This window comes from Lepus europaeus, chromosome 2 (assembly GCF_033115175.1).
Source record: "Lepus europaeus isolate LE1 chromosome 2, mLepTim1.pri, whole genome shotgun sequence".
NCBI lineage: Eukaryota > Metazoa > Chordata > Mammalia > Lagomorpha > Leporidae > Lepus > Lepus europaeus.
Window position 1 is genome coordinate 133743821 of NC_084828.1, and position 15232 is coordinate 133759052.

Consider the following 15232-nt stretch of genomic DNA (forward strand, 5'->3'; position numbering starts at 1 on the left):
AACAGTTTCCTGTCTGCTATACCTCTTCACTCTCTCCAGCATTCATTGTTTGGGCATTGTTCCTCTTGCATTGCATTTCTGTGCTAATAAGCCTATAAAGTTACAACTGCACTGAATATTTCCATGCTTCTTGCCTAGTCATTATTCTCTAAACAATACAATATAACAACTGATGATATATCATTTGCAGTATATTAGGTACTATGTGAGGAGTCTTCAAAAGATTATGGAAAATGCATATTATGAAAAAATATGCATGAGTTTCAAACTTTTTGTACCAAAATAGCATGTATTTTAATTCTATTTACCATGAACTTTTTGAAGACTGTAAATACTCTGGAGATGATTTAATGTATATGGGAGGATGTGCATAAGTGATACACAAATACTATACCGTTTGATGTTTGCAATTTGAACGTCCACAGATTCTGGTATACATCAGAGTCTTGAAACAAATTCCTCATAGATACTGAGAGGAAAATGGTTCAACTTAATGCAAGAGTTAATTGACATATTAAAATAGTCCTTTCTTTATGTGGGTACTTATGATAGAAAAGTTCACAGAGTATTGTGGACAGTTGTTCTTAATCTGGAGTCTTAGACCAAACCAGGTTTTCCAAAGGATTTGATTTCTCAACTGTAACTTAAAAGATGAAGTAGATCTAGCCTGGATAGAAGGTGGGAAAGGAAACCCGGATGAGGGAGCGAATGCAGGGTAGTAAGAACCCTCTCAGTGTTTTATTTGTTCTTCAAAACACATTCAGAAAGAGATGCGGTTCTATTGTTAGAACATATTTATGCTGCAAATTGGAATTTACTTTCAGAAAGAAAGGAACTTTAGAGGCCAGCGCTGTGGCTCACTTGGTTAATCCTCCACCTGCATCCCCTATGGGTACTGGTTCTAGTTCCAGTTGTTCCTCTTCCAGTCCAGCTCTCTTCTGTGGCCCGGTAGGGCAGAGGAGGATGGCCCAAGTGCTTGGGCCCTGCGCCCGCATGGGAGACCAGGAGGAAGCACCTGGCTCCTGCCTTTGGATCGGCACAGCGCCAGCTGTAGCGGCCATTTGGGGAGTGAACCAATGGAAGGAAGACCTTTCTCTTTGTCTCTCTCTCTCTTACTGTCTATTACTCTACCTGTCAAATTAAAAAAAAAAGGAACTTTAGACTCTGTGATAGCAGTTATGTGTCAATTTAGAACTCTTGCATGACTGAGTTTCTTCTTAGGAATAATATATAGTCTGCCAACTATTTGGTTCCATTGAGAAGCTCTGGAATTCTCTGCTCCCTCTCCTAAGTAAATACTTCTTTATGATAGACTTACTACCTCTCATCTGTTTTCTTCCTGCTAAATTAGTTGATGCTTACAAGCTTTGCACAAAAGCAGGCTTTCTCAATTTCCACACTACTGACATTTCAGGCTGGATGATTCTTTATCGGGATGGGGAGCTGTCCTGTGCTTTCCAGGATGTTGACAGCCATCCTCGGCCTTTCCTGCCGGATGCTAGTAGAAAACCTCTTCTGCTTCTTGTAGCTGTGATACCAAAATATCACCAGACAAGTGTCTCCAAGGGGATAACATTGTCACTAATTTATAACCACTATACCAACTTAAGCTATAGCAACTTAGGTGTTTGGGTTTGTTTTTATTTTGTTTTTTTGGTACCAGTTTGAATTAGACTTAAATGCCTTATTATTAGTAATGATAGTATATTAAATAAAGACTAGGTAACTTGTCCAGGAGAAATTCAATGATAAAATGCCAAGTTTATCACAATAAGAACCCAAAATGTAATAGATAGTAAATGTCCTATGTCCCTGTGAAAGACATACTGTAAGATTAATTGATGAGAATTCATTATTGCTTGTGATATTGTCATTTCTCCCCTGAGCACACAAGGCAGGCCCATCTCTCCCCTACCTGTAAGGAAGCCTGCAGTGAGTACATTTCTCTTTCACCTTAAGTGATGATACACAATAACCATGGTTCTCAACTTCAGATGCTCTGTGGAGCCATCTGGGAATATTTGAATTGTACTGAATCCTTGATTACATTGCAATGTTCTGATTTAATTTAAACAGTTCTAATACCTCAGTTGCACACAGAGGTCCTAATTTAATTGGTCTGGGGTGAGGCATAGGTTTGAGAAATCTTAAAAGCTCCCATGGGATTCTTAGGTACTGCCAGGATTGAGAAACACTGTTTCCTTTACTTTACCTTGGACTACAGATTTTTTTTTTTTGTCTCTATTTTGTTTAGAGATTTTTGGAGGCAGTTAAATCTTACTTTAGTTATATTCACATATCTAATTAGTCTTCATAAAACTCATAAATTCAATGTCTGCTTTAGATGGGGGAATTTAGTCTTAGGGACTAGGAACTCATCTTTAGAAGTAGGAATTTGGACTTAGTGTTTTCCAAACATGTCTACATGTTAGAATCACTGGATATTTGGTTTTGTTTTTTAAAGCTCGTGCTACATGCAGACCAAATACATTACAGTCTCTGAGGATGCTACATGCTCAGCTGTTTTTGGAGCTCCCCAGGTGATTCCATAAGCAGACAGGTTTGTAAACCACTGCTGTACTCAGATTTGGAGATGGATCAAAATGCCCCATAGATGTACTTCATTGCTTCTCATCTTTTGCTGCACATTAGAATCACCTGGGTGCTTTAAAACTCTCAAAGCCTGGCCAGCACCGTGGCTTAACAGGCTAATCCTCCACTTTGCGGCGCCGGCACACCGGGGTTCTAGTCCCGGTTGGGGCGCCAGATTCTATCCCGGTTGCCCCTCTTCCAGGCCAGCTCTCTGCTATGGCCCAAGAAGGCAGTGGAGGATGGCCCAAGTCCTTGGGCCCTGCACCTGCATGGGAGACCAGGAGAAGCACCTGGCTCCTGGCTTTGGATCAGTGTGATGCGCCGGCTGCAGCGGCCATTGGAGGGTGAACCAACGGCAAAAAGAAAGACCTTTCTCTCTGTCTCTCTCTCTCACTATCCACTCTGCCTGAAAAAAAAAAAAAAAAAAACCTCTCAAAGCCCAAGATGCACGCCAGCTCTATTAAATCCGAATCGCTGCAGGTAAGAGTCAGCCACTAGTAGTTTCTGAGACTCCTTACATGAATGCCTGTAAAGTCAAGCAGCGATTCTCAAACTGCTTGAGAAGTTGTATAGAGTCAGTTGCAGACTTCAGCAAAACAGACTGTTGGACTCCTTACCCAGATTTGTAAATCAGTAAGTCTATGTTACGATGCAAGAATCTGAATTTCTTGCAAGTTCTCAGGTGATACTAATACTGTAGATCCAGGGACCAGAGTTTGAGAAGCACTGGGTTGGGATATTTAGCATATAAATTAAAGAATGAAAGTGATAATGAGAGAATTAGGTTTAAGTTCCAGGAATTATTTCAGTGCTGCCCATTTCATCTGTTGGTGTTGGTTTGATGGATATGATATTAAAATCTCTATGAGGTACAAATTATAACTATTTTAATATTTTCTTCAGTTTCCTATATTAACTCTGTTCCATTCAAATTAGTTTTTTCCTTTGTGTATCTTCGTAATTACTTTCTTTCTCATCATTGTTTATAGGTGAGGTGTGAATTAATGGGTATAATTCATAAGGTTCATTTTTAAATTTTTTATTTATTTGATATACAGAGTGACACACAGAAAGAAAGAGAGAGAGAGAGAGAGAGAGAGAGAGATTCCATCTGCTGGTTCACTCCCTGGTCAGCCACATCTGACTAGGCTGCTCCATGCTAAAGCCAGGAACTCCATCCTGGTTTCCTACATGGGTGGAGGGGACAGAAACACTTGGGCCATCCTCCACTGCTTTCCCAGGAGCAGAAAACTGGATCAGAAGCAGAGTAGCAAGGATTAGAAACAGCACTACAATAAAGGATGCTGGTGTCACAAGTGGCAGCCTCACCCTCTGCACTACAAGGCTGGTCCCTACAGTTCCTTTCTTTAACCCAAACAGGAGGATCAATGTGTCTTGTAGTACTACAGTGTCTAATGACGGAGGCCCTAAAACAAATGGTGTTATTCCAGAAGAAATGAGCCTGTAATGAAATAGGCTTACTTTTAAATTATGCAGATTTCTTGTCCCCTAAGAAATAGGGTATTTTTTTTCTCTCACAGCAATTCTAAGCTATATAAAATCCTGGCTCCTTATCCCTGGCCTCAGGACTTGCTATGGTGGTTCAAGTGTCTGTGTGTCTTTTTAGGGAAGTTAAACTGATAGCGTTATTCAGATGATGAATGGCTGAGTCAACCCCTCAGAAAGCTCGGAAAAGAAGGCATTTGTATTGCCATTCTGCAGTCAATTATTTTCTTCTTTCTATAACAATCTGCCTGATGGCATTGCTGCCCAAGAACAAAGAAAAATAATTTGTTTAAAATTAATCTAAGACTTTGAGAAAAAATTGTAGCATTTATGTAAATATAGAATTATTCATTAATATCTTATAATTTAAAAACCACCTGCACTCTTTTTAATCTCTAATTAATCCTTAATCAATAAGGATCAACAAGGAAATAGAAAACTTGTGCAATACTACACATCAATTGGAATTTACAGATATAGGGAAGAGAGGGGTCTTCAAAAAGTTCATGGAAAATGTGCATTTTAAAAAACATTATACATTGCCTCAAAATAAACTTATCCCTTAATTCCATTTTCCTTGTATTTGTTGAAGTACCTTTATATGAAATATGTCACCCAACAGCTGAACACATATTCTCAAGTGTTCATGCAACATTTCTCATGAAAGATCACGTATAATACCACAAAATAAGTCTTAAATGACATAAGATTGAAATCACACAAAATATATTTTATATTAATGGAATGGTAGTAGAAAACAGTAAAAGGAAAACTGAAAGGTCTTCAAATCTGTGGAAATTGAGAAATAGATTTTAAACAGCTAAACAAGAAATTGCAAGAGAAATTGCCGCACATCTTGAGACAAATGAAAAGAACAACAAAACCTTTAAATTGCAGCAAAACTAACAGTAAAAGGGAAATTTACAGCTATAAATTCTTCCATTTAAAAAGAAAGAAGAAAGAATAACAATCTAACTTTATACCTTTAAAAATAGGAAAAAGAATAACAAAATAAATCCAAAGCTAGCAGATGGAATAGGAAAGATGAAGACAGAGATGAGACATAAAAATAGAAAAACAATAGAAACAATCATTGAAACCAAGACTTGTTTCTTTGAGATCAACAGAATTGACAGAACTTTTGTTAGGTTAATGAAGAAAAAAGATAACACTGAAATAGCTAAATCAGAAATGAAAGAGGATTTTAGGAATAATTTCACAGAAATAAAACGCCTCATAAAAGATTGCTACAAACAATGGTACATCAAAAAATTGATTAATAAAAGTTGTTTTAAAAAATAGTTGAAGCCTTTTCAGTTCATGGCAATTATCCTATTTCTGACTTTGTGTGTCTTCATATGGGGAAAGATTATCTCTGTCTTGCGGAAGTTTTAGCCAGAGCCGCTAGGCAAAAAAAAGAAATCAAAGGGATATAAATTAGAAAGGAAGAAGTCAAACTACTCCTTGTGCAGATGACATGATTCCATAGAGAGGGGATTCAAAAGACTCCACTGAGAGTCTATCTCTTCTAACAAAGGTGCAATGCCTGTTTAAGGAAGCTTTATCCTCATGATATACTGACTTTCCAAAGACCCCACCTCCAAACAGTATCACACTGGAGAGCAAGGCTTCACCATATGAATTTTGGGAGGACAGAAATATTTGGTTTATAGCAAGGTGTTAATATTCAGAGTACACAAACTCCTACCACTTAAAAACAAAATCCCACAAAAATCATTTTTAATGGGCAAAGGAGAGTTTGCATTTCTCTAGGGGATATACAAATGGCCAACAAGCATATGAAAAGGTAGTCAACATTACTAATGATTAGGGAAATGCACATCAAAGTCACTATGAAATACTACCTCACACACATTAGGATGTCTACTATCAAAACAGAATAAACAGAAAATAGCAAGTGTTGGTGAGGAGGGAGAGAAATAGAAGCCCTAATGATGCACTACAAGTGACAGTGTAAAATCGTGTACCCATAGCATTATGACTCCTCAAAAAATTTAAGTAGAATTGTTATATGAATTTTTATACGACCCAGGAAGTTCACTTCTATATATCCAAAAGTATATTGCAAGATGAAAATATTCTAGAAATTGTTTGAAAACTCTGCATAAGTTATAAATTAAATAGATTAACACTATTGAATGTTCACTTAGAAATTAAGACAGTAAATTTCATATATTATATGTGTATTTATATTTTACTGCAATCAAAACAAAGCAACAAACAGCCAACACATGCCTACTTCCACTGTTTCCAAAACAAACTACAGTGTTAATGATTGGGAAATGTTTACTCTGGCTCCAATGAAACAGAAAAAAACATGAGATATAATGGACATCCAAATAGAATGTAAATCAACAGTTTCCAGTTGGCATTAAAAAGGAATCACGCACAAACAGATAGGCAAAAAATGATATATTCTATACATATTATGACCTGATGCATGAAATACCAGGGACTACACTAATGACTCAGTCCCTTATCAGTGACAAGTTCTTTATGGGCCTTGAATTAGTTCAAGTCAACACAGCGTATGAAAGAACTTCAAAATTTCATGGAAAAGGAATTGAAAAATAAGCTTATTTTGGTGAAAAAAATTGAGATCCACACATAGTTTTATCATCATTTGTATTTTCTGTGAACTTTTGGAAAGTCTCTTACATATTCAGACTTAAAACTTTTTTGCACCAAGATAAACTTGCCTTTTATTTTTAATTTCCACAAACTCTTTGCAGTAAATTTCTATGTGAGAAAACTGAAGTGTGTTCAGAAGGAATCATACAAATAAAAAATATAACTTAATAATTATGTTCATATTTTTTAACTTAGAGGTTAAAAATATAAAGTCTAAAACAATCAGATTTCTTGGTGTATAGACCTCTGAGATGAGGGGATAACTACTAACTTATTAGAAAGAGGGAATTTTCCAACCATTCTCTATGTCAGTAGTACATGAGACTGAAAAACATGGATTTCAATTCAGGAATAAACAGTCTTGGTTGGTAGAGCAGCTGAACTCTGATAAAAAGAATGGTAGACTACCTGCATTGGCTGTGTAACAAATAAGTTTTTACCACAAACTTAGTAACTTATTTGTGGATTGGGAGTCTAAGAACAGACTGGTTGGGTCCTTTGCTGAACATCTCACAAGGTTTAAATCAAGGTTTGGGCAGGAGGTGCAATCTCACATTATCTCACAGTTCTCTTCCCAACTCACTGGATGCTTACAGAATTAAGTTCCCTGCAGCTGTAAGGACTGAGACTAATTTCCCTAACACATAGCCCTGTCCATGCCACCACGGTTTGCTTCTTTAATGCTAAGCAATCTCCTGCAGTACCCTCTGCTTCCTCAATGCTCACCTGATTTTTCATGTCAATTCAAGATTATTCTTCTTTTGGTTAACGCTAAATCAACTTATCAAGGTCCCTAAATATACCTGTAACCATTTTAATTTTGCCACATTAAATAACCGAACCATTGTAATAGCATTCTATGAAATTTACTGGTCTCACCCACACTACAGGGGAGAGTTTCACCGGATATGTACGTAAGAGGGGAAGACTCTGAGGCATCATTCCAGAATTCTGCCTATCACACTGTCTCTAGTTTTTCATATCTGACCTAAAATGATTACACTTTTTATGTCATTATTGATTCTAGCTCTAAAAGTAAGTGAAAATCGCATTCATTTCTATCAAAAATACTTGAAGAACATTTTTCTCGAAGGCAAATGTTGTGGATGGGCCAGCCTAACATGAGGATAGAATGTTCAGCCATGTTTGTAGAGTGGTTGAGACAATGACATATGGCTATACTTGCTTAAAATATCTTTCCAGGATTGTGATAAAACCTGGTACCTGTCAACAGAGTCACTCTGTGAAACTTATCTCTAGAAATGTCCCAGTTAATGGTTGACAGGCCACTGAGTTGACTGGAATGGGTTAAAGAAAAGTAATTTGAGCTCATGTTGATGGTGACATATAACAGAAACATTTCAGAACTACTGGATTGATGTTTTGAGTATCCATACTTATATCTCCTAAAGTAGTATTCACTATAATAATCACACTTAAAATCCTGTTGATGTCAAAACTAAAATATCACTATTATCTTCTCTTTCCTGATGATCTGCAATATTGTTAATATTATTTTTATGTTATTTTCACACTCTAATTTCCAATGTAGGATGAAATGTTGGGAATTTCATCATTCCCTTTAGTAGCTATTTTTGAGTTTCAAACACTCATATCAGTAGAATTATTTGCATTTTCTTTTCCCCATGTCTTTACTTCATCATTCTCAGAATTTAGCCATTTATTTTGTTCTTTAACTTGGTTATATTTTTCCTCTACCACTGTGTGCTATTGAACAAGATGTGATATTGGTAATTTTATATCTTTTATATATGGGTGGCCATGGAACATAGCATAATCTGGCACACACTTGACTTAAGGAAAGCATTAAAGTATTTATATAAAAATTACTTCTAAGAAATATAACAAGATTCTATATACTGTTGGCTCAACATTCTAGCTGATTATACATGACATGCATGCTATTTAGGAAAGTGATCACACTGCATGGTTTTTTCTTAATGTCTGTTAAAATAATAATACAGAAAGCATATTATTATAACTTCCTGGGATTGTAAATACTAACCCTATAACATTTTTATTACCAACTTGTATCAAAGGTAATCTGGCACTCTCTTACACCTAAGATTCTCCCATTGGTAAACAGTTTTCTATTACAGACATGAAATATTTGTAAGCATTTTAACCTGGCCAGGCTACTATAGCTGTGTCAAATTTGTTTTCCTTATTCTAATATGAGTTTATTTAAATGAAATTGGAATTGTTTTCCTCTCCTGTAGATGACAGGTCTGGTTTAATGCCAAGCTACTTAGTGAGGTCAATCAGACAAAGCTCTATTATGTATAGTGGCATAATTTGAAAATCACAAGACCATTAACTTGTAACTCGTGGTAATATGCCTAGTTAGTTCAAAGTCGGACTGTTGCAGGTGATTTTATATTCCATTTTAAAATGTACTTTATCACTTTCACTGCAGACAGGACACGTGATCACCTCTGAGCTATTTTAATATTTTCTTTCCTTTTTATAATATATATATACACACACACACATATATATATATATATATAAAACAACTAAGTAAACAAATCGACAAGAAGGACCCAGTTGAACTTTCAGCCAACCTCTCCTTTGGATGGCATCAAAATGATTTGGACTTGGCAAATCTATTAGTTGACTTGGGAAATGAGATTTCAGTGATTTCCCCTCATTTTCCGAACATTGCCTCCCTTTTGGAACCCCTCCTGCGATGTTGCCATTCAGTGATAGGGAGTCTCTTAAAGACACGGGTAAGCAGGTAGACCCTGCCATTTAACGTATTTCCAGTGGCTCCAGATGCTAGCAATGTAAAGGAATCTGCCATAGATATCTCTTCTTTTCTTTCAAAAACTGAGGGTAAGATTACCTCTGAAGGAGTAGTCCAATCCACAGACTACATATGGAGGTACTTTAAACAGTTGGTGGAAAAAATGATATTAAAAGATAAATTTATTTTGGTGCAAAAAAAACTCACTGAAGTTGATGCATTTTCTAGGAATTTTTTGAAGGCCACTGGTAGTTGATGGTGGTGATCAATGAAGATTTTAAACAATACTTTCTTGTCATGATTAATGTGAGAACTTCATCAATCCTCTGGGTATAGGCACCCCTTGACCCTAAAGATTTAGTAATAACTTCCATGCACTCTGTTTACAGCAGGAAGGATCTTCACTACCTGAAGATCTCTGCTTCCTGCTGTCTATGTGTTTCTGCTTTTGGCTGTAATCTCTGTTTGACTGTTTCAGATCTTATCTATTGACTCAGTCTTCAAATTACTGTGTAACTCCAATTTTAAGTGATAAATTACATATATAACATATATATAACATAAATATGTAATTGAGTTCTTTTCAAAATTTGATGAATATCTATCAACCTGCGTGCTGTTCTACATTACCAACCTTTTTTTATTTTTTAAAAGAATATTTATTTATTTATTGGAAAAGCAGAGTTACAGAAAAAGAGAGAGACAGAGACAGACAGAGAGACAGAGAGGTTTTTCCGTCTTCTGGTTTACTCCCCAAGTGGCTACAATGGCCAGGGCTGGGCCAGGACACAGCCAAGAGTCAGGAACTTCATCCAGGTTTCCCACTTGGGTAGTAAAGGCCGAAGTACTTGGGCTATCTTCTGCCACTTTCCCAAGTGCATTAGTAGAGAGCTGGTTTGGTAGTGGAACAGTCAGGACTCGAACCAGTGCACATACGGGATGCTGTTGTCACAAGCAGCACACCACAAAGCTAGCTCCTAAATTTTCTTTTTCTTTCTTTTTTTTTTTTTTTGAAAGATTGATTTATTTATTTGAAAGGCAGAGTCACAGAGAGAGGGAGAGACAGAGAGAGACACACCTTCCATCCTTTGTTTCACTCCCCCAAATGGCCACATCAGCTCAGACTCGGCCAGGCTAAAGCCAGGAGCTTCATCCATGTCTCCCACATGAGTGTGGGAATGTAAGTACTAGGGCCACCTTCTGTTTCCCCAGGCTCATTAGCAGGGGTCTGGACTGGAAGTGGAGCAGCCGAGACATGAACCAGTGCCTTTATAATATGCTGGTGCTACAGGCTTTTGTTTAAACTACTGCGCCATCGTGCCAGCCCCTTAAATATTATTTTAAAATTCATTTGAAAATTAGAGAGACAGAGAGAGAGGAAAAGATCTCCCATCTATTGGTTCACTCGCCAGTTCCCTGCCTGCAACAGTCAGGACTGGGCCAGGGCAAAGCCATAAGCCAGAAACTCAATCCAGGTTGGCAGGGATCCAACTACTGCAGCTATTCATCAGCAGCTGCTTCCCGTGATGCTCATCAGCAAGAAGCTGGAGTGGAGAGTGGAGCTGAGACTCAAAACCAGGAAGTCCAATACAGAATGCGATTATCCTTAGTGGTGACATAACCACTGGGCCAAATTCCCACCCCAGAATATTACTGGTTTTAGAAAGCAAAATATTTTAGGGCAGGAACTATAACTAAAAATATATTTGGCATCAGAGGTTCATAGTATGCTGGCTAGTGAATGATCAAAAAATAATTCTCAGTGAATGATTACAATGATGACTGAATGCACTAGAGTAGTTAATACAGGCTTCCCAGTGAGAAAGAGCTTCATCCAAGGTGCACCTATGTCAGTAATAATAGTAATAATAAAAACAATAATATGTTTCCCTTATTAGCTTTGAGATGAAGGGTGCCAGCAGGATGTAATTAAGACATAGAATCTTGTGAAAAAGGTAATTGCCAATAGCCCTGTTTTTATCTGTTAGAAATTAATATATAAAATTTAGTTGTACAGATAAAGGTGTACTGTAGTTGTATTTACTTTTAGGTAATGATAAAGAAAATTGGGTTAGTTATGCAAAGTGTTGCATATATTATTTGAATTTTGCTTCAGTTGAAATATTGAAAACGGTTGGAACTCAAGAATAACAGTTTTGATCAAATTTAACATTATTAGTCATTTTATTTTTCTCCCTCTGTTATTAGGTTTGTTACAATTGTTTAATGATTGAATCATCAGAATCAAAAATCCTGTAGTTGAATAATGAATCAATCACTAGTGATGGGGTCTGTTGATATAAAATATTCTGAAGAAGAATTTATACATATTCAAAAAATCTTTATTTCTATTTCATGATTAATAAGCAAATATGAAAAGGATTAAATTTAACATTTAATATTCATATAACCAAAAATCTTGCCTACAGAAATAAAAATGGGGCCAGATTTCTTACTTCTCAGACATCCGTCATCAATAAATATTTGTTCTTCTTTCCTTTTAAAATAAACAGAACCAAAGTGTGAACTTTTGGGGATAAAGAGATGAAATAATAGGCTGCTTTCATTTCTTCATGCCATAATCATGATTCCCAAACTTCATCTTTCATTAATTCTATTTGTCCCTCTTTCAAAGATCACTTGAAAAACTAATAATCAAGACAAGCTATTGTACAGCAGTGTATGCTCGATTTTCAGTTTTCTTTGACGACTTCTGAAACTCTTTTGATGTGGACTCCAAAAAAGGCATTTTCAGCCTTAGAACTGTGTTTTAAAACATTAAAACCCCGAGAATTGCAGAGCTGGGTATTCTCAGCTGCAGCTCTGAAAAAAAATGTGCATAGAGAGATGAAGTTTTAATGTAAAATTTTAGAGGCTGGGATGAAGAGGAGATTTAATGTCAGAGGGAAAACAACTGGCCAAATAGTAAAGAGACCCACTCAGAGCAGAATAGCTTGAAGCGTGTAGGGTTATTTGGGAGATGGAGAGAGAGGCCCACATGACAGGGTCCTGGTTGGCGTGCACATGGCACCTTCTCCCACTGTGCCTGTCCACTCAGCTCTGCCAAGTATGGGCTCATGATTCAAACTGACAAGAACCTTGCTCCCTCCCTGATCCAGAAAGAAAGAGCCTTGTCAAGTTGAATATCCTGCTTGCTACACAGGAGTAGGGTTGCCAGGAACAATGGGGGGAACGCAAAAATGTGCTCTCAATCAGCAAGAGGCCTTAGCCCTGGTGTGGCTACTTGCACACAGCTAGAGTGTAATTGAAGCTTAAATGTCATTGCAGTCTCTTCAGAGGAAATGCTGCTTTGCAGTTGTTGTTTGGTTGTTTCCCTGTTTTGTTATTCTTTGTTTCCACCAGGACTTTGGAAATAGGGTTGTAAAAGCTCTTTTTTCTTTTCTTTTTTTTTTTTTAAGGAAAACAGAATAACTACTTAACAAACTCTTGCTCAGACATAAAAGTCCATCCAAGCAAAAATTATATACATTAAATATCACTATATGCTAGATAGAATAGCCATTAAGTTTGTAGATATAAAGCTGAATAAAATCTTTGGCCTGGGAGAGACCAACACAATCCATGAGGAGTGACTCTGTGTGTACACTCAGAAGATGAATAGAGATCATGGAATTTGAAATACAAGGTCCTCTTTCTGAGTGCTGCTTTCCTTTACCTACTCTGTGATCTTTGGACAATCACTTGACTTATCCTGAACTCTATTTTCTTATTGATAAAACTGAGTTATGAATAAGTAACTTGGGAGGAAGGTGTGAGGATTAAATGAGATAATGTGTGAGAAATGCACTTTAAACATGCAAAGTGCGCACACATGTTGGCTGCAACTTGTTTGGAAGCAGGACTTGCAGGGAGCTTGATCTTTTTCTCAGAGTTTAGATCCTATCTGTTGACTTTATTTTCAAAAAGAATTATGTGAGTGCTATAGCTTAAACACGATTTGGCTCTGGAACTCATGTAGGACTTTCAATTCCAGAGTCATGGGCTGGTGGCGATGTGGAAACTTGATCCTCTTATGGCATCCAGTAGTTGGACCTAGCAGGAGATCCTTAGGTTATTGAAAGTGTGCCAATGGAAGGTAGCTCTCCAAGAAGTGCTGGCTTAAGAGCCAAAGTCTGTACTGTATTGATGCTTGCAAAGAAAGAGCTAGCTCTATAACTGATGACATCAGAAATATCCATAATGCTATTTAAAAAGAAATCTACTGAAACATTATCTCTGGTTGGAGATAAAAGACTAGAGCCTAGAAATCTTCTTTTTTTATTATTATTTTTTTTTATTTTTAGACAGGCAGAGTGGACAGTGAGAGAGAGACAGAGAGAAAGGTCTTCCTTTGCCGTTGGTTCACCCTCCAATGGCTGCCGCGGTAGGTGCGCTGCGGCCGGCGCACCACGCTGATCCGATGGCAGGAGCCAGGTGCTTCTCCTGGTCTCCCATGGGGTGCAGGGCCCAAGCACTTGGGCCATCTTCCACTGCACTCCCTGGCCACAGCAGAGAGCTGGCCTGGAAGAGGGGCAACCGGTACAGGATCGGTGCCCCGACGGGGACTAGAACCCGGTGTGCCGGCGCCGCAAGGCGGAGGATTAGCCTAGTGAGCCGCGGCGCCGGCTTAGAAATCTTCTTTTAAAAATACTTCAAGAATCAGATATACCAACTCTCTGCTATGGCCTGGGAAAGCAGTAGAAGATGGCCCAAGTCCTTGGGCCCCCGCACTCACGTGGGAGACCTGGAAGAAACTCCTGGCTCCTGGCTTTGCATCAGCCCAGTTCTGCCCATTGCAGCCATTTGGGGAGCAAACCAGCAAACTCTCTCTCTCTCTCTCTCTCTGCCTCTGCCTCTCTGTAACTCTACCTTTCAAATAAATAAATAAATCTTTTTTTAAAAAAAGGATTTGAAAAAAAGAATGAGATCTATGTTTCCTTTCCTAGACAAAATTTTAATGTGCATATTTAAGAACTTGAATTATTATCTGATGTGATAGTCTCATGATTCAACTTAAGGTGCCCTTGTTTCTCTTGAGAGAATCAAGTCACGAACAGTGAGAAAATCTCTTTTTCTTGGTCTGGGTTAAATCCTACGGCACCCTGAATGTGACATTTTCCCCACACTTCACTGCATCTATTTCTGTCCTTTCCCTTTGACTCAAAATCCTCACATGTATATCTGAGTTCCTAACATGGTGCTTAGCACATAAGAATAAAATCGTCACATTTTGTCTAAACCCCTCGCACAGTGTCTAGCAAACAGTTGGTGCTCAATAAACACTTGTGGAACAGAACTAAGACTTTGAAGTTGAAGAAACTTGCCTCAGTCATGGGTCTTACAGGATAGCCAATCCCAGAGCTGCAGCTGCAGTTGGCTGCTGTTGAGAAATCTAAGAGCTAGGCAGTGGTCAGTGTAAGGTGAAGGCTAGAAATAAAAACACAGGACAGACCCACAGCAGAACATATAATCTATATTGTAAATTTGAGTTCAAAGGAAAATAAGAGGCAGAATACAAAAACAACTTCAGAGTTACATATTCAGCAATATTTACCAAGGATTTACTATATGCCAGGTACTGTATAAGATTCTGGGGATGCAGCAACAAGTATATCTACCCTTTGGGAGCTGATGGACTTGTATACATTAAGTGCTGTGTAGGAGATGTAGAAGGGGCTATGAGAAAGCATACTAGAAAGGCCTGGGAACACACAT